The following is a 17705-nucleotide window of genomic DNA, read 5'->3' as shown; positions in this document are numbered from 1 at the left end:
TTCCCAAACATGGAAGAGTCCAACCCCTCGGTTTCAAAGATAAGGCTCAGGCATTTACAACAATCTTCAGACGCAAGTGCCACTGGATCATCTTCCTCAGTCTCCTCCTGTGCTCCCCACCATCACACACCATTCTTCAAACAATTACATTCACTCCGTCTCACATAAAGAGACACTGGACACTACAAAGGCTATGGGCCCTGCCAAGATTCTGGCACTGCTCCTGAACGCTGCTGCTCCACAACATGCCCTTCCTCGAGCCAAGTCTCCCAGGACAGTGACAAACATGGGATCTACCTGGCCATCTGCCAAATTATCCAGGTATGTCCTGCACATAAAAAGCAGGACAAATCCAACTCAGCCAATTCCACTCCCGTCTATCTCTTCCCAATCCTCGGAAAAGTGATGGAAGGGCTCACCAACAGGGCTATCGAGCAGCACCTGCTCAGCAATAACCTGCTCAGCGACACCCAGTTTGGGATCCCCAGGGTCACTCAGCTCCTGACCTCATTTTGTTGTGCCTGTGTGAGAGAGAGAGAGAGAGAGAAAGTCTGTGTGAGTGTGTGAATGTGAGAGTGAGAGAAGTGTGTGTAAGCGTGTGAGAGAGGAAGCCTTTATGTGTGTGTGTGAGAGTTGTATATGTTGTGTGTGTGTGTTGTGTTTGTGTGGGTGGAGTGTGTGTGTCTGAGAATGTGTGTGTGTGGGTGTTTGTGTCTGCGAGAGACAGAGATTGTGTGTGGGTGTATGATTGTGTGAGCATGTATGTGTGTGACAGAGAGAGAGGGTGAATTTGTATGTGTGTGAGAGTGTGTTTGTGTGTGAGAGAGAATGTGTGTGAGAGAGAGAGTGTGTGTGTGTGAGGGAGTGAATGTGTGTGTGAGAGAGAGAGCGAAAGTGTGTGTATATGATGAGAGTGTGTGAGTGTGTGTGTGTGAGGAGTGTGTGTGTGTGTGTGTGTGTTAGAGGTGAGAGAGTGTGTCAGCATGCATGTGTGTGACAGAGAGAGGGAGAATTTGTATGTGTGTGAGAGAGTATGTTTGAGTGTGTGTGTGTGAGTGTGTGTGTGAGAGAGAGAGTGAGTGTATGTGTGTGAGAGAGAGAGTGTGTTGTGTGTGTGGTGTGTGAGAGAGAGAGAGAGGAGATTTTGTGTGTGTGAGAGAGTGTGTTTGTCTGTGTGAGAGAGAGTGAGTGTGAGTGCATGTCGGTGTGTGTGTGAAAGAGTGAGAGAGAATTTGTTTGTGCGTGTGAGAGAGTATGTTTGAGTGTGTTTGTGTGTGAGTGAGACAGAAAGAGTGAGAGTGTGTGTGATAGAGAGTGTGTGTTTGTGTGCGCATGTGAGAGAGTGTGTGTGTGTGAAAGAGAGAAAGGGTGTGCGTGTGTGTGTGTGAGTGTGTGTGTGAGAGTGTGAGTGTGTATGATAGAGAGTGTGTGTTTGTCTGTTCATGTGGAGAGAGAATGTGGTTAATGTGTGTGAGAGATAGAGAGGGAGTGAGAATTTGTGTGTGTGAGAGAAACTGTGAGTGTTGTGTGTGTGTGAAAGAGTGAGACAATTTGTGTATGTGTGTGAGAGAGATGTGTGTGTGTGTGTGTGTGTGTGTGAGAGTGAGAGTGTGTGTGTGAGAGAGAGAGTGAGACTGTGTATGAGGGATTGTTGCTGAGTGTGAATGCAAGTGAGCTGCAGAAATGCGGAATTGCATTTTGTGTCTGCACAAGGGCAAGGTGACTAATTGTACAGAGTGAGAAAGAGAGCGGGAAGGCTTGGCTCAGCATCTTGTCAGGATGGCCGAGTGGTCTAAGGCGCCAGACTCAAGGAGTGTTAGTCCTTGCTCTGCATCTGGCCTTGTGAATTCTGGTCCCTTTCTAGGGGTGTGGGTTCAAATCCCACTCCTGATATGTCTCCCTTTTTCCCCAAACAAACCTTCCCACACCCACACACTCCCACCAAATTTCACATCTTCTTGGAGAGGAGTCACTCCCCTTTCCCAAACATGGAAGAGTCCAACCCCTCGGTTTCAAAGATAAGGCTCAGGCATTTACAACAATCTTCAGACGCAAGTGCCCACTGGATCATCTTCCTCAGTCTCCTCCTGTGCTCCCACCATCACACACACCATTCTTCAAACCATTACATTCACTCCGTCTCACATCAAGAGACACTGGACACTACAAAGGCTATGGGCCCTGCCAAGATTCTGGCACTGCTCCTGAACGCTGCTGCTCCACAACATGCCCTTCCTCGAGCCAAGTTCTCCCAGGACAGTGACAACACTGGGATCTACCTGGCCATCTGCCAAATTATCCAGGTATGTCCTGCACATAAAAGCAGGACAAATCCAACTCAGCCAATTCCACTCCCGTCTATCTCTTCCCAATCCTCGGAAAAGTGATGGAAGGGCTCACCAACAGGGCTATCGAGCAGCACCTGCTCAGCAATAACCTGCTCAGCGACACCCAGTTTGGGATCCCCAGGGTCACTCAGCTCCTGACCTCATTTTGTTTGTGCCTGTGTGAGAGAGAGAGAGAGAGAGAAAGTCTGTGTGAGTGTGTGAATGTGAGAGTGAGAGACAGTGTGTGTAAGCGCGTGAGAGAGGAAGCCTTTATGTGTGTGTGTGAGAGTTGTATATGTCTGTGTGTGTGTGTGTGTGTGTTGTGTGTGTGTGGTGGTGTGTGTGTGGGTGTGTTTGTGTGTGTGTCAGAGAAAGTGAGTGTGTGGGTGTTTGTGTCTGCGTGAGACAGAGAGTGTGTGGGTGTATGATTGTGTGAGTATGTATGTGTGTGACAGAGAGAGAGGGAGAATTTGTATGTGTGTGAGAGTGTGTTTGTGTGTGAGAGAGAATGTGTGTGAGAGAGAGAGTGTGTGTGTGTGAGGGAGAGAATGTGTGTGTGTGAGAGAGAGCGAAAGTGTGTGTATATGAGGGAGAGAGTGTGTGAGTGTGTGTGTGTGAGGGAGTGTGTGTGTGGTGTGTGTGTGAGAGAGAGAGTGAGTGTGTCAGCATGCATGTGTGTGACAGAGAGAGGGAGAATTTGTATGTGTGTGAGAGAGTATGTTTGAGTGTGTGTGAGAGAGAGTGTGTGTGTGCATGTGAGAGAGTGAGTGTATGTGTGAGAGAGAGAGAGAATGTGTGTGTGTGTGAGAGAGAGAGAGAGAGAGGGAGATTTTGTGTGTGTGAGAGAGTGTGTTTGTGTGAGAGAGAGTGAGTGTGAGTGCATGTCTGTGTGTGTGTGAAAGAGAGAGAGAATTTGTTTGTGCGTGAGAGAGAGTCTTATTTTTGTGAGAGAGTGTGTTTGTGTGTGAGTGAGACAGAAAGAGTGAGAGTGTGTGTGATAGAGAGTGTGTGTTTGTGTGCGCATGTGAGAGAGTGTGTGTGTGAAAGAGAGAAAGGGTGTGCGTGTGTGTGTGTGAGTGTGTGTGTGAGAGACTGAGAGTGTGTATGATAGAGAGTGTGTGTTTGTCTGTTCATGTGAGAGAGAATGTGTTAATGTGTGTGAGAGATAGAGAGGGAGTGAGAATTTGTGTGTGTGAGAGAAACTGAGAGTGTGAGTGTGTGTGTGAAAGAGAGAGACAATTTGTGTATGTGTGTGATAGAGATTGTGTGTGTGTGTGTGTGTGAGAGAGAGAGAGTGTGTGAGAGAGAGACAGACTCTATATGAGGGATTGTTGTTGAGTGTGAATGCAAGGGAGCTGCAGAAATGCGGAATTGTATTTTGTGTCTGCACAAGGGCAAGGTGACTAACTGTGCAGAGTGAGAAAGTGATAGGAAATCACCATCCTGTCAGGATGGCCGAGTGGTCTAAGGCGCCAGACTTAAGGAGTGTTAGTCCTTGCTCTGCATCTGGCCTTGTGAATTCTGGTCCCTTTCTAGGGGCGTGGGTTCCAATCCCACTCCTGACATGTCTCCCTTTTTCCCCAAACAAACCTTCCCACACCCACACACTCCCCCAAATTTCACATCTTCTTGGAGAGGAGTCACTCCCCTTCCCAAACATGGAAGAGTCCAAACCCTCGGTTTCAAAGATAAGGCTCAGGCATTTACAACAATCTTCAGACGCAAGTGCCCACTGGATCATCTTCCTCAGTCTCCTCCTGTGCTCCCCACCATCACACACACCATTCTTCAAACAATTACATTCACTCCGTCTCACATCAAAAGACACTGGACACTACAAAGGCTATGGGCCCTGCCAAGATTCTGGCACTGCTCCTGAACGCTGCTGCTCCACAACATGCCCTTCCTCGAGCCAAGTTCGCCAGGACAGTGACAACACTGGGATCTACCTGGCCATCTGCCAAATTATCCAGGTATGTCCTGCACATAAAAAGCAGGACAAATCCAAATCAGCAAATTCCACTCCCGTCTATCTCTTCCCAATCCTCGGAAAAGTGATGGAAGGGCTCACCAACAGGGCTATCGAGCAGCACCTGCTCAGCAATAACCTGCTCAGTGACACCCAGTTTGGGATGCCCCAGGGTCACTCAGCTCCTGACCTCATTTTATTTGTGTCTGTGTGTGAGAGAGAGAGAGATTGTATGTGTTGGTGAGTGTGTGCGTGTGTGTGTGATAGAGAGGTTGGGTGTGTGTGTCTGTGTGTGGGTGTGAGAGAGAGTATGTGTGTGTGTGAGAGAGAGAGTGTGTGCCTGTGGGTATATGAGTTTGTGTGTGTGTTTGTATGTGTGTGTGAGAGAGATTGTGAGTCCATTTGAGTGTGTGTGTGTGTGTGAGACAGAGAGAGTGTGTACGTTTGTGCTTGTCTGTGAGTGTGAGAGTGAGTGCAGGTGTGTGTGTGTGAGTGTGTGAGAGAGCGAATGTGTGTCTGTGTGAGAGAGAGTGTCTGTGTGAGAGAAAATGTGTGTGTGAGAGAGTGAGTGTGTGTGTGAGAGGGAGAGAGAGTGTGTGTGTGTGTGTGTGTTTGTGTGTGAGGGAGAGAGTGCGTATGTGGGTGTGTGTGAGAGAGGGTTGTGTTTGTGTGTGGGTGTGAGAGACAGACAGAGAGTGGGTGTGTGTGTGTGAGAGAGAGAGATTGTGAGTGCATGTGAGTGTGTGTGTGTGTGAGAGAGAGTGTGTGTGAGAGAGAGTGTGAGTGCAGGTGTTTGTGTGTGTGAGTGGGAATGCTTATGTATGAGTGTGTGAGAGAGAGTGTGCGTGTGTGAGAGTGTGTGTTTGTGTGTGTGAGAGAGAGTGTGTGTGTGTGTTGGAGAGAGTATGTGTGTGTGGGAGAGAGAGAGAGAGAATTTGTGCTTGTGTGGGGTATGAGAGACAGAAAGGGATTGTGAGTGTGTGTGTGAACGAATGTGTGTGCGTGCTTGTGAGATGGAGAGTGTGAGTGTGTGTGAGAGAGAGAGAGTGTATGTATATGCATGTGAGAGCGATTGTGTGTGTGAGAGAGGGTTTGTGTGTGTGTGTGTGTGTGAGAGAGAGAGTGTTTGTGTGTTGTGTGTGTGTGTGTGTGAGAGAGAGAGAGAGACTGTGTATGAGGAATTGTTGCTGAGTGTGAATGCAAGTGAGCTGCAAAAATGCGGAATTGCATTTTTTGTGTCTGCACAAGTGCATGGTGACTAATTGTACAGAGTGAGAAAGAGATCGGGAAGGCTTGGCTCAGCAACTTGTCAGGATGGCCGAGTGGTCTAAGGCGCCAGACTCAAGGAGCGTTCATCCTTGCTCTGCATCTAGGCTTGAGAATTCTGGTCCCTTTCTAGGCGCGTGGGTTCAAATCCCACTCCTGACATGTCTCCCTTTTTCCCCAAACAAACCTTCCCACACCCACACACTGCCCCCCAAATTTCACATCTTCTTGGAGAGGAGTCACTCCCCTTCCCAAACATGGAAGAGTCCAACCCCTCGGTTTCAAAGATAAGGCTCAGGCATTTACAACAATCTTCAGACGCAAGTGCCCACTGGATCATCTTCCTCAGTCTCCTCCTGTGCTCCCCACCATCACACACACCATTCTTCAAACAATTACATTCACTCCGTCTCACATCAAGAGACACTGGACACTACAAAGGCTATGGGCCCTGCCAAGATTCTGGCACTGCTCCTGAACGCTGCTGCTCCACAACATGCCCTTCCTCGAGCCAAGTTCTCCCAGGACAGTGACAACACTGGGATCTACCTGGCCATCTGCCAAATTATCCAGGTATGTCCTGCACATAAAAAGCAGGACAAATCCAACTCAGCAATTCCACTCCCGTCTATCTCTTCCCAATCCTCGGAAAAGTGATGGAAGGGCTCACCAACAGGGCTATCGAGCAGCACCTGCTCAGCAATAACCTGCTCAGCGACACCCAGTTTGGGATCCCCAGGGTCACTCAGCTCCTGACCTCATTTTGTTTGTGCCTGTGTGAGAGAGAGAGAGAGAGAGAAAGTCTGTGTGAGTGTGTGAATGTGAGAGTGAGAGACAGTGTGTGTAAGCGCGTGAGAGAGGAAGCCTTTATGTGTGTGTGTGAGAGTTGTATATGTCTGTGTGTGTGTGTGTGTGTGTGTGTGTGTGTGTTTGTGTGGGTGTGTGTGTGTGTGTGTGTGTGTGTGCTGTGTGGGTGTGTGTTTGTTTGTGTGTGGAGTGTGTGTGTCTGAGAAAGTGAGTGTGTGGGTGTTTGTGTCTGCGAGAGACAGAGAGTGTGTGGGTGTATGATTGTGTGAGAGTATGTGTGTGACAGAGAGAGAGGGAGAATTTGTATGTGTGTGAGAGTGTGTTTGTGTGTGAGAGAGAATGTGTGTGAGAGAGAGAGTGTGTGTGTGTGAGGGAGAGAATGTGTGTGTGAGAGAGAGAGCGAAAGTGTGTGTATATGAGGGAGAGTGTGTGAGTGTGTGTGTGTGAGGGAGTGTGTGTGTGTGTGTGTGTGAGAGAGAGTGAGTGTGTCAGCATGCATGTGTGTGACAGAGAGAGGGAGAATTTGTATGTGTGTGAGAGAGAGTATGTTTGAGTGTGTGTGTGTGAGAGAGAGTGTGTGTGTGCATGTGAGAGAGTGAGTGTATGTGTGAGAGAGAGAGAGAATGTGTGTGTGTGTGAGAGAGAGAGAGAGAGAGGGAGATTTTGTGTGTGTGAGAGAGTGTGTTTGTCTGTGTGAGAGAGAGTGAGTGTGAGTGCATGTCGGTTTGTGTGTGAAAGAGAGAGAGAATTTGTTTGTGCGTGAGAGAGAGTCTTTTTGTGAGAGAGTGTGTTTGTGTGTGAGTGAGACAGAAAGAGTGAGAGTGTGTGTGATAGAGAGTGTGTGTTTGTGTGCGCATGTGAGAGTGTGTGTGTGTGAAAGAGAGAAAGGGTGTGCGTGTGTGTGTGTGTGAGTGTGTGTGTGAGAGACTGAGAGTGTGTATGATAGAGAGTGTGTGTGTTGTCTGTTCATGTGAGAGAGAATGTGTTAATGTGTGTGAGAGATAGAGAGGGAGTGAGAATTTGTGTGTGTGAGAGAGAAACTGAGAGTGTGAGTGTGTGTGTGAAAGAGAGAGACAATTTGTGTATGTGTGTGATAGAGATTGTGTGTGTGTGTGTGTGTGTGTGAGAGAGAGTGTGTGTGAGAGAGAGACAGACTCTATATGAGGGATTGTTGTTGAGTGTGAATGCAAGGGAGCTGCAGAAATGCGGAATTGTATTTTGTGTCTGCACAAGGGCAAGGTGACTAACTGTGCAGAGTGAGAAAGAGATGAGGAATCACCATCCTGTCAGGATGGCCGAGTGGTCTAAGGCGCCAGACTTAAGGAGTGTTAGTCCTTGCTCTGCATCTGGCCTTGTGAATTATGGTCCCTTTCTAGGGGCGTGGGTTCCAATCCCACTCCTGACATGTCTCCCTTTTTTCCCAAACAAACCTTCCCACACCCACACACTCCCCCAAATTTCACATCTTCTTGGAGAGGAGTCACTCCCCTTTCCCAAACATGGAAGAGTCCAACCCCTCGGTTTCAAAGATAAGGCTCAGGCATTTACAACAATCTTCAGACGCAAGTGCCCACTGGATCATCTTCCTCAGTCTCCTCCTGTGCTCCCCACCATCACACACACCATTCTTCAAACAATTACATTCACTCCGTCTCACATCAAAAGACACTGGACACTGCAAAGGCTATGGGCCCTGCCAAGATTCTGGCACTGCTCCTGAACGCTGCTGCTCCACAACATGCCCTTCCTCGAGCCAAGTTCTCCCAGGACAGTGACAACACTGGGATCTACCTGGCCATCTGCCAAATTATCCAGGTATGTCCTGCACATAAAAAGCAGGACAAATCCAAATCAGCAAATTCCACTCCCGTCTATCTCTTCCCAATCCTCGGAAAAGTGATGGAAGGGCTCACCAACAGGGCTATCGAGCAGCACCTGCTCAGCAATAACCTGCTCAGTGACACCCAGTTTGGGATGCCCCAGGGTCACTCAGCTCCTGACCTCATTTTATTTGTGTCTGTGTGTGAGAGAGAGAGAGATTGTATGTGTTGGTGTGTGTGTGCGTGTGTGTGTGAGAGAGAGGTTGGGTGTGTGGTGTCTGTGTGTGGGTGTGAGAGAGAGTATGTGTGTGTGTGAGAGAGAGAGTGTGTGCCTGTGGGTATATGAGTTTGTGTGTGTGTTTGTATGTGTGTGTGAGAGAGATTGTGAGTCCATTTGAGTGTGTGTGTGTGTTGAGACAGAGAGAGAGAGTGTGTACGTTTGTGCTTGTCTGTGAGTGTGAGAGTGAGTGCAGGTGTGTGTGTGTGAGTGTGTGTGAGAGAGCGAATGTGTGTCTGTGTGAGAGAGAGAGTGTCTGTGTGAGAGAAAATGTGTGTGTGAGAGAGTGTGTGTGTGTGAGAGGGAGAGAGAGAGAGTGTGTGTGTGTGTGTGTGTGTTTGTGTGTGAGGGAGAGAGTGCGTATGTGGGTGTGTGTGAGAGTGGGTGTGTTTGTGTGTGGGTGTGAGAGACAGACAGAGAGTGCGTGTGTGTGTGTGAGAGAGAGAGATTGTGAGTGCATGTGAGTGTGTGTGTGTGAGAGAGAGTGTGTGTGAGAGAGAGTGTGAGTGCAGGTGTTTGTGTGTGTGTGAGTGGGAATGCTTATGTATGAGTGTGTGAGAGAGAGTGAGAGTGTGTGTGTGAGAGTGTGTGTTTGTGTGTGTGAGAGAGAGTGTGTGTGTGTGTTGGAGAGAGTATGTGTGTGTGGGAGAGAGAGAGAGAGAATTTGTGCTTGTGTGGGGTATGAGAGACAGAAAGGGATTGTGAGTGTGTGTGAACGAATGTGTGTGCGTGCTTGTGAGATGGAGAGTGTGAGTGTGTGTGAGAGAGAGAGAGTGTATGTATATGCATGTGAGAGCGATTGTGTGTGTGAGAGAGGGTTTGTGTGTGTGTGTGTGTGAGAGAGAGAGTGTTTGTGTGTGTGTGTGTGGTGTGTGTGTGTGAGAGAGAGAGAGACTGTGTATGAGGAATTGTTGCTGAGTGTGAATGCAAGTGAGCTGCAAAAATGCGGAATTGCATTTTTGTGTCTGCACAAGTGCATGGTGACTAATTGTACAGAGTGAGAAAGAGATCGGGAAGGCTTGGCTCAGCAACTTGTCAGGATGGCCGAGTGGTCTAAGGCGCCAGACTCAAGGAGCGTTAATCCTTGCTCTGCATCTGGACTTGTGAATTCTGGTCCCTTTCTAGGGGCGTGGGTTCAAATCCCACTCCTGACATGTCTCCCTTTTTCCCCAAACAAACCTTCCCACACCCACACACTCCCCCAAATTTCACATCTTCTTGGAGAGGAGTCACTCCCCTTCCCAAACATGGAAGAGTCCAACCCCTCGGTTTCAAAGATAAGGCTCAGGCATTTACAACAATCTTCAGACGCAAGTGCCCACTGGATCATCTTCCTCAGTCTCCTCCTGTGCTCCCCACCATCACACACACCATTCTTCAAACAATTACATTCACTCCGTCTCACATCAAAAGACACTGGACACTACAAAGGCTATGGGCCCTGCCAAGATTCTGGCACTGCTCCTGAACGCTGCTGCTCCACAACATGCCCTTCCTCGAGCCAAGTTCTCCCAGGACAGTGACAACACTGGGATCTACCTGGCCATCTGCCAAATTATCCAGGTATGTCCTGCACATAAAAAGCAGGACAAATCCAAATCAGCAAATTCCACTCCCGTCTATCTCTTCCCAATCCTCGGAAAAGTGATGGAAGGGCTCACCAACAGGGCTATCGAGCAGCACCTGCTCAGCAATAACCTGCTCAGTGACACCCAGTTTGGGATGCCCCAGGGTCACTCAGCTCCTGACCTCATTTTATTTGTGTCTGTGTGTGAGAGAGAGAGAGATTGTATGTGTGGTGAGTGTGTGCGTGTGTGTGTGAGTGTGTGTGTGTGTCTGTGTGTGGGTGTGAGTGAGAGTATGTGTGTGTGTGAGAGAGAGAGTGTGTGCCTGTGGGTATATGAGTTTGTGTGTGTGTTTGTATGTGTGTGTGAGAGAGATTGTGAGTCCATTTGAGTGTGTGTGTGTGTGAGACAGAGAGAGTGTGTACGTTTGTGCTTGTCTGTGAGTGTGTGAGTGAGTGCAGGTGTGTGTGTGTGAGTGTGTGAGAGAGCGAATGTGTGTCTGTGTGAGAGAGAGTGTCTGTGTGAGAGAAAATGTGTGTGTGAGAGAGTGAGTGTGTGTGAGAGGGAGAGAGAGTGTGTGTGTGTGTGTGTTTGTTTTGTGTGAGGGAGAGAGTGCGTATGTGGGTGTGTGTGAGAGAGGGTGTGTTTGTGTGTGGGTGTGTGAGACAGACAGAGAGTGCGTGTGTGTGTGTGAGAGAGAGAGATTGTGAGTGCATGTGAGTGTGTGTGTGTGAGAGAGAGTGTGTGTGAGAGAGAGTGTGAGTGCAGGTGTTTGTGTGTGTGAGTGGGAATGCTTATGTATGAGTGTGTGAGAGAGAGTGTGCGTGTGTGAGAGTGTGTTTGTTTGTGTGAGTGAGAGAGTGTGTGTGTGTGTGTTGGAGAGAGTATGTGTGTGTGGGTGAGAGAGAGAGAGAATTTGTGCTTGTGTGGGGTATGAGAGACAGAAAGGGATTGTGAGTGTGTGTGAACGAATGTGTGTGCGTGCTTGTGAGATGGAGAGTGTGAGTGTGTGTGAGAGAGAGAGAGTGTATGTATATGCATGTGAGAGCGATTGTGTGTGTGAGAGAGGGTTTGTGTGTGTGTGTGTGTGAGAGAGAGTGTTTGTGTGTGTGTGTGTGTGTGTGTGTGTAGAGAGAGAGAGAGACTGTGTATGAGGAATTGTTGCTGAGTGTGAATGCAAGTGAGCTGCAAAAATGCGGAATTGCATTTTTGTGTCTGCACAAGTGCATGGTGACTAATTGTACAGAGTGAGAAAGAGATCGGGAAGGCTTGGCTCAGCAACTTGTCAGGATGGCCGAGTGGTCTAAGGCGCCAGACTCAAGGAGCGTTAATCCTTGCTCTGCATCTGGACTTGTGAATTCTGGTCCCTTTCTAGGCGTGGGTTCAAATCCCACTCCTGACATGTCTCCCTTTTTCCCCAAACAAACCTTCCCACACCCACACACTCCCCCAAATTTCACATCTTCTTGGAGAGGAGTCACTCCCCCTTCCCAAACATGGAAGAGTCCAACCCCTCGGTTTCAAAGATAAGGCTCAGGCATTTACAACAATCTTCAGACGCAAGTGCCCACTGGATCATCTTCCTCAGTCTCCTCCTGTGCTCCCCACCATCACACACACCATTCTTCAAACAATTACATTCACTCCGTCTCACATAAAGAGACACTGGACACTACAAAGGCTATGGGCCCTGCCAAGATTCTGGCACTGCTCCTGAACGCTGCTGCTCCACAACATGCCCTTCCTCGAGCCAAGTTCTCCCAGGACAGTGACAACACTGGGATCTACCTGGCCATCTGCCAAATTATCCAGGTATGTCCTGCACATAAAAAGCAGGACAAATCCAACTCAGCCAATTCCACTCCCGTCTATCTCTTCCCAATCCTCGGAAAAGTGATGGAAGGGCTCACCAACAGGGCTATCGAGCAGCACCTGCTCAGCAATAACCTGCTCAGCGACACCCAGTTTGGGATCCCCCAGGGTCACTCAGCTCCTGACCTCATTTGTTTGTGCCTGTGTGAGAGAGAGAGAGAGAGAGAGAAAGTCTGTGTGAGTGTGTGAATGTGAGAGTGAGAGACAGTGTGTGTAAGCGCGTGAGAGAGGAAGCCTTTATGTGTGTGTGTGAGAGTGATATGTCTGTGTGTGTGTGTGTGTGTGTGTGTGTGTGTGTGTTTGTGTGGTGGTGTGTGTGTGTGTGTTGTGTGGGTGGTGTGTGTGTGTCTGAGAAAGTGAGTGTGTGGTGTGTTTGTGTCTGCGAGAGACAGAGAGTGTGTGGGTGTATGATTGTGTGAGCATGTATGTGTGTGACAGAGAGAGAGGGAGAATTTGTATGTGTGTGAGAGTGTGTTTGTGTGTGAGAGAGAATGTGTGTGAGAGAGAGAGTGTGTGTGTGTGAGGGAGAGAATGTGTGTGTGAGAGAGAGAGCGAAAGTGTGTGTATATGAGGGAGAGTGTGTGAGTGTGTGGTGTGAGGAGTGGGTGTGTGTGTGTGTGTGAGAGAGAGTGAGTGTGTCAGCATGCATGTGTGTGACAGAGAGAGGGAGAATTTGTATGTGTGTGAGAGAGTATGTTTGAGTGTGTGTGTGAGAGAGAGTGTGTGTGTGCATGTGAGAGAGTGAGTGTATGTGTGAGAGAGAGAGAGAATGTGTGTGTGTGTGAGAGAGAGAGAGAGAGGGAGATTTTGTGTGTCTGAGAGAGTGTGTTTGTCTGTGTGAGAGAGAGTGAGTGTGAGTGCATGTCGGTTTGTGTGTGAAAGAGAGAGAGAATTTGTTTGTGCGTGAGAGAGAGTCTTATTTTTGTGAGAGAGTGTGTTTGTGTGTGAGTGAGACAGAAAGAGTGAGAGTGTGTGTGATAGAGAGTGTGTGTTTGTGTGCGCATGTGAGAGAGTGTGTGTGTGAAAGAGAGAAAGGGTGTGCGTGTGTGTGTGTGAGTGTGTGTGTGAGAGACTGAGAGTGTGTATGATAGAGAGTGTGTGTTTGTCTGTTCATGTGAGAGAGAATGTGTTAATGTGTGTGAGAGATAGAGAGGGAGTGAGAATTTGTGTGTGTGAGAGAAACTGAGAGTGTGAGTGTGTGTGTGAAAGAGAGAGACAATTTGTGTATGTGTGTGATAGAGATTGTGTGTGTGTGTGTGTGTGTGAGAGAGAGAGTGTGTGTGAGAGAGTGACAGACTCTATATGAGGGATTGTTGTTGAGTGTGAATGCAAGGGAGCTGCAGAAATGCGGAATTGTATTTTGTGTCTGCACAAGGGCAAGGTGACTAACTGTGCAGAGTGAGAAAGTGATGGGGAATCACCATCCTGTCAGGATGGCCGAGTGGTCTAAGGCGCCAGACTTAAGGAGTGTTAATCCTTGCTCTGCATCTGGCCTTGTGAATTCTGGTCCCTTTCTAGGGGCGTGGGTTCCAATCCCACTCCTGACATGTCTCCCTTTTTCCCCAAACAAACCTTCCCACACCCACACACTCCCCCCAAATTTCACATCTTCTTGGAGAGGAGTCACTCCCCTTTCCCAAACATGGAAGAGTCCAACCCCTCGGTTTCAAAGATAAGGCTCAGGCATTTACAACAATCTTCAGACGCAAGTGCCCACTGGATCATCTTCCTCAGTCTCCTCCTGTGCTCCCCACCATCACACACACCATTCTTCAAACAATTACATTCACTCCGTCTCACATCAAAAGACACTGGACACTACAAAGGCTATGGGCCCTGCCAAGATTCTGGCACTGCTCCTGAACGCTGCTGCTCCACAACATGCCCTTCCTCGAGCCAAGTTCGCCCAGGACAGTGACAACACTGGGATCTACCTGGCCATCTGCCAAATTATCCAGGTATGTCCTGCACATAAAAAGCAGGACAAATCCAAATCAGCAAATTCCACTCCCGTCTATCTCTTCCCAATCCTCGGAAAAGTGATGGAAGGGCTCACCAACAGGGCTATCGAGCAGCACCTGCTCAGCAATAACCTGCTCAGTGACACCCAGTTTGGGATGCCCCAGGGTCACTCAGCTCCTGACCTCATTTTATTTGTGTCTGTGTGTGAGAGAGAGAGAGATTGTATGTGTTGGTGAGTGTGTGCGTGTGTGTGTGATAGAGAGGTTTTGGGTGTGTGTGTCTGTGTGTGGTGTGAGAGAGAGTATGTGTGTGTGTGAGAGAGAGAGTGTGTGCCTGTGGGTATATGAGTTTGTGTGTGTGTTTGTATGTGTGTGTGAGAGAGATTGTGAGTCCATTTGAGTGTGTGTGTGTGTGAGACAGAGAGAGTGTGTACGTTTGTGCTTGTCTGTGAGTGTGAGAGTGAGTGCAGGTGTGTGTGTGTGAGTGTGTGAGAGAGCGAATGTGTGTCTGTGTGAGAGAGAGTGTCTGTGTGAGAGAAAATGTGTGTGTGAGAGAGTGAGTGTGTGTGAGAGGGAGAGAGAGTGTGTGTGTGTGTTGTGTGTGTGTTTGTGTGTGAGGGAGAGAGTGCGTATGTGGGTGTGTGTGAGAGAGGGTGTGTTTGTGTGTGGGTGTGAGAGACAGACAGAGAGTGCGTGTGTGTGTGTGAGAGAGAGAGATTGTGAGTGCATGTGAGTGTGTGTGTGTGTGAGAGAGAGTGTGTGTGAGAGAGAGTGTGAGTGCAGGTGTTTGTGTGTGTGAGTGGGAATGCTTATGTATGAGTGTGTGAGAGAGAGTGTGCGTGTGTGAGAGTGTGTGTTTGTGTGTGTGAGAGAGAGTGTGTGTGTGTGTTGGAGAGAGTATGTGTGTGTGGGAGAGAGAGAGAGAGAATTTGTGCTTGTGTGGGGTATGAGAGACAGAAAGGGATTGTGAGTGTGTGTGAACGAATGTGTGTGCGTGCTTGTGAGATGGAGAGTGTGAGTGTGTGTGAGAGAGAGAGAGTGTATGTATATGCATGTGAGAGCGATTGTGTGTGTGAGAGAGGGTTTGTGTGTGTGTGTGTGTGAGAGAGAGTGTTTGTGTGTGTGTGTGTGTGTGTGTGTGTGAGTGTGGAGAGAGAGAGAGACTGTGTATGAGGAATTGTTGCTGAGTGTGAATGCAAGTGAGCTGCAAAAATGCGGAATTGCATTTTTGTGTCTGCACAAGTGCATGGTGACTAATTGTACAGAGTGAGAAAGAGATCGGGAAGGGTTGGCTCAGCAACTTGTCAGGATGGCCGAGTGGTCGAAGGCGCCAGACTCAAGGAGCGTTTATCCTTGCTCTGCATCTGGACTTATGAATTCTGGTCCCTTTCTAGGGGCGTGGGTTCAAATCCCACTCCTGACCTGTCTCCCTTTTTCCCCAAACAAACCTTCCCACACCCACACACTCCCCCCAAATTTCACATCTTCTTGGAGAGGAGTCACTCCCCTTCCCAAACATGGAAGAGTCCAACCCCTCGGTTTCAAAGATAAGGCTCAGGCATTTACAACAATCTTCAGACGCAAGTGCCCACTGGATCATCTTCCTCAGTCTCCTCCTGTGCTCCCCACCATCACACACACCATTCTTCAAACAATTACATTCACTCCGTCTCACATCAAAAGACACTGGACACTACAAAGGCTATGGGCCCTGCCAAGATTCTGGCACTGCTCCTGAACGCTGCTGCTCCACAACATGCCCTTCCTCGAGCCAAGTTCTCCCAGGACAGTGACAACACTGGGATCTACCTGGCCATCTGCCAAATTATCCAGGTATGTCCTGCACATAAAAAGCAGGACAAATCCAAATCAGCAAATTCCACTCCCGTCTATCTCTTCCCAATCCTCGGAAAAGTGATGGAAGGGCTCACCAACAGGGCTATCGAGCAGCACCTGCTCAGCAATAACCTGCTCAGTGACACCCAGTTTGGGATCCCCAGGGTCACTCAGCTCCTGACCTCATTTTATTTGTGTGTGTGTGTGAGAGAGAGAGAGATTGTATGTGTGTGAGAGTGTGTGCGTGTGTGTGTGATAGAGAGGTTGGGTGTGTGTGTCTGTGTGTGGGTGTGAGAGAGAGTATGTGTGTGTGTGAGAGAGAGAGTGTGTGCCTGTGGGTATATGAGTTTGTGTGTGTGTTTGTATGTGTGTGTGAGAGAGAGATTGTGAGTCCATTTGAGTGTGTGTGTGTGTGAGACAGAGAGAGTGTGTACGTTTGTGCTTGTCTGTGAGTGTGAGAGTGAGTGCAGGTGTGTGTGTGTGAGTGTGTGAGAGAGCGAATGTGTGTCTGTGTGAGAGAGAGTGTCTGTGTGAGAGAAAATGTGTGTGTGAGAGAGTGAGTGTGTGTGAGAGGGAGAGAGAGTGTGTGTGTGTGTGTGTTTGTGTGTTGGAGGGAGAGAGTGCGTATGTGGGTGTGTGTGAGAGAGGGTGTGTTTGTGTGTGGGTGTGAGAGACAGACAGAGAGTGCGTGTGTGTGTGTGAGAGAGAGAGATTGTGTGTGTGAGTGTGTGTGTGTGTGAGAGAGAGTGTGTGTGAGAGAGAGTGTGAGTGCAGGTGTTTGTGTGTGTGTGAGTGGGAATGCTTATGTATGAGTGTGTGAGAGAGAGTGTGCGTGTGTGAGAGTGTGTGTTTGTGTGTGTGAGAGAGAGTGTGTGTGTGTGTTGGAGAGAGTATGTGTGTGTGGGAGAGAGAGAGAGAGAATTTGTGCTTGTGTGGGTGTGAGAGACAGAAAGGGATTGTGAGTGTGTGTGAACGAATGTGTGTGCGTGCTTGTGAGATGGAGAGTGTGAGTGTGTGTGAGAGAGAGAGAGTGTATGTATATGCATGTGAGAGCGATTGTGTGTGTGAGAGAGGGTTTGTGTGTGTGTGTGTGAGAGAGAGTGTTGTTGTGTGTGTGTGTGTGTGTGTTGTGTGAGAGAGAGAGAGACTGTGTATGAGGAATTGTTGCTGAGTGTGAATGCAAGTGAGCTGCAAAAATGCGGAATTGCATTTTTGTGTCTGCACAAGTGCATGGTGACTAATTGTACAGAGTGAGAAAGAGATCGGGAAGGCTGGGCTCAGCAGCTTGTCAGGATGGCCGAGTGGTCTAAGGCGCCAGACTCAAGGAGCGTTAATCCTTGCTCTGCATCTGGACTTGTGAATTCTGGTCCCTTTCTAGGGGCGTGGGTTCCAATCCCACTCCTGACCTGTCTTGCTTTTTCCCCAAACAAACCTTCCCACACCCACACACTCCCCCCAAATTTCACATCTTCTTGGAGAGGAGTCACTCCCCCTTCCCAAACATGGAAGAGTCCAACCCCTCGGTTTCAAAGATAAGGCTCAGGCATTTACAACAATCTTCAGACGCAAGTGCCCACTGGATCATCTTCCTCAGTCTCCTCCTGTGCTCCCCACCATCACACACACCATTCTTCAAACAATTACATTCACTCCGTCTCACATAAAGAGACACTGGACACTACAAAGGCTATGGGCCCTGCCAAGATTCTGGCACTGCTCCTGAACGCTGCTGCTCCACAACATGCCCTTCCTCGAGCCAAGTTCTCCCAGGACAGTGACAACACTGGGATCTACCTGGCCATCTGCCAAATTATCCAGGTATGTCCTGCACATAAAAAGCAGGACAAATCCAACTCAGCCAATTCCACTCCCGTCTATCTCTTCCCAATCCTCGGAAAAGTGATGGAAGGGCTCACCAACAGGGCTATCGAGCAGCACCTGCTCAGCAATAACCTGCTCAGCGACACCCAGTTTGGGATCCCCCAGGGTCACTCAGCTCCTGACC

General features: G+C 48.8%; 9 non-coding genes across 9 annotated transcripts; all 9 read left to right on the top strand.

Moving 5' to 3' along the window:
• Positions 1-1773: 1773 nt before the first annotated feature.
• trnal-caa (transfer RNA leucine (anticodon CAA)) lies at positions 1774-1893 on the top strand. The gene is made up of 2 exons: positions 1774-1811; positions 1848-1893. It is a non-coding gene; the product is annotated as a tRNA-Leu (tRNA).
• A 1879-nt stretch (positions 1894-3772) lies between these two features.
• trnal-uaa (transfer RNA leucine (anticodon UAA)) lies at positions 3773-3892 on the top strand. The gene is made up of 2 exons: positions 3773-3810; positions 3847-3892. It is a non-coding gene; the product is annotated as a tRNA-Leu (tRNA).
• A 1712-nt stretch (positions 3893-5604) lies between these two features.
• Positions 5605-5724, top strand: trnal-caa (transfer RNA leucine (anticodon CAA)). Its single transcript has 2 exons — positions 5605-5642; positions 5679-5724. It is a non-coding gene; the product is annotated as a tRNA-Leu (tRNA).
• A 1930-nt stretch (positions 5725-7654) lies between these two features.
• trnal-uaa (transfer RNA leucine (anticodon UAA)) lies at positions 7655-7774 on the top strand. The gene is made up of 2 exons: positions 7655-7692; positions 7740-7774. It is a non-coding gene; the product is annotated as a tRNA-Leu (tRNA).
• Positions 7775-9500: 1726 nt separating this feature from the next.
• Positions 9501-9620, top strand: trnal-caa (transfer RNA leucine (anticodon CAA)). The gene is made up of 2 exons: positions 9501-9538; positions 9575-9620. It is a non-coding gene; the product is annotated as a tRNA-Leu (tRNA).
• Positions 9621-11315: 1695 nt separating this feature from the next.
• On the top strand, positions 11316-11433 carry trnal-caa (transfer RNA leucine (anticodon CAA)). Its single transcript has 2 exons — positions 11316-11353; positions 11390-11433. It is a non-coding gene; the product is annotated as a tRNA-Leu (tRNA).
• Positions 11434-13330: 1897 nt separating this feature from the next.
• trnal-uaa (transfer RNA leucine (anticodon UAA)) lies at positions 13331-13450 on the top strand. The gene is made up of 2 exons: positions 13331-13368; positions 13405-13450. It is a non-coding gene; the product is annotated as a tRNA-Leu (tRNA).
• Positions 13451-15167: 1717 nt separating this feature from the next.
• Positions 15168-15287, top strand: trnal-caa (transfer RNA leucine (anticodon CAA)). Its single transcript has 2 exons — positions 15168-15205; positions 15242-15287. It is a non-coding gene; the product is annotated as a tRNA-Leu (tRNA).
• Positions 15288-16987: 1700 nt separating this feature from the next.
• Positions 16988-17107, top strand: trnal-caa (transfer RNA leucine (anticodon CAA)). Its single transcript has 2 exons — positions 16988-17025; positions 17062-17107. It is a non-coding gene; the product is annotated as a tRNA-Leu (tRNA).
• The last annotated feature ends 598 nt before the right edge of the window (positions 17108-17705 follow it).

The sequence above is a fragment of the Hemiscyllium ocellatum genome, unplaced genomic scaffold, assembly GCF_020745735.1.
Source record: "Hemiscyllium ocellatum isolate sHemOce1 unplaced genomic scaffold, sHemOce1.pat.X.cur. scaffold_3770_pat_ctg1, whole genome shotgun sequence".
Classification (NCBI taxonomy): Eukaryota; Metazoa; Chordata; class Chondrichthyes; order Orectolobiformes; family Hemiscylliidae; genus Hemiscyllium; species Hemiscyllium ocellatum.
The sequence above is the reverse complement of the archived record's forward strand: the minus strand, read 5'-3'. Positions and strand labels throughout refer to the sequence as shown.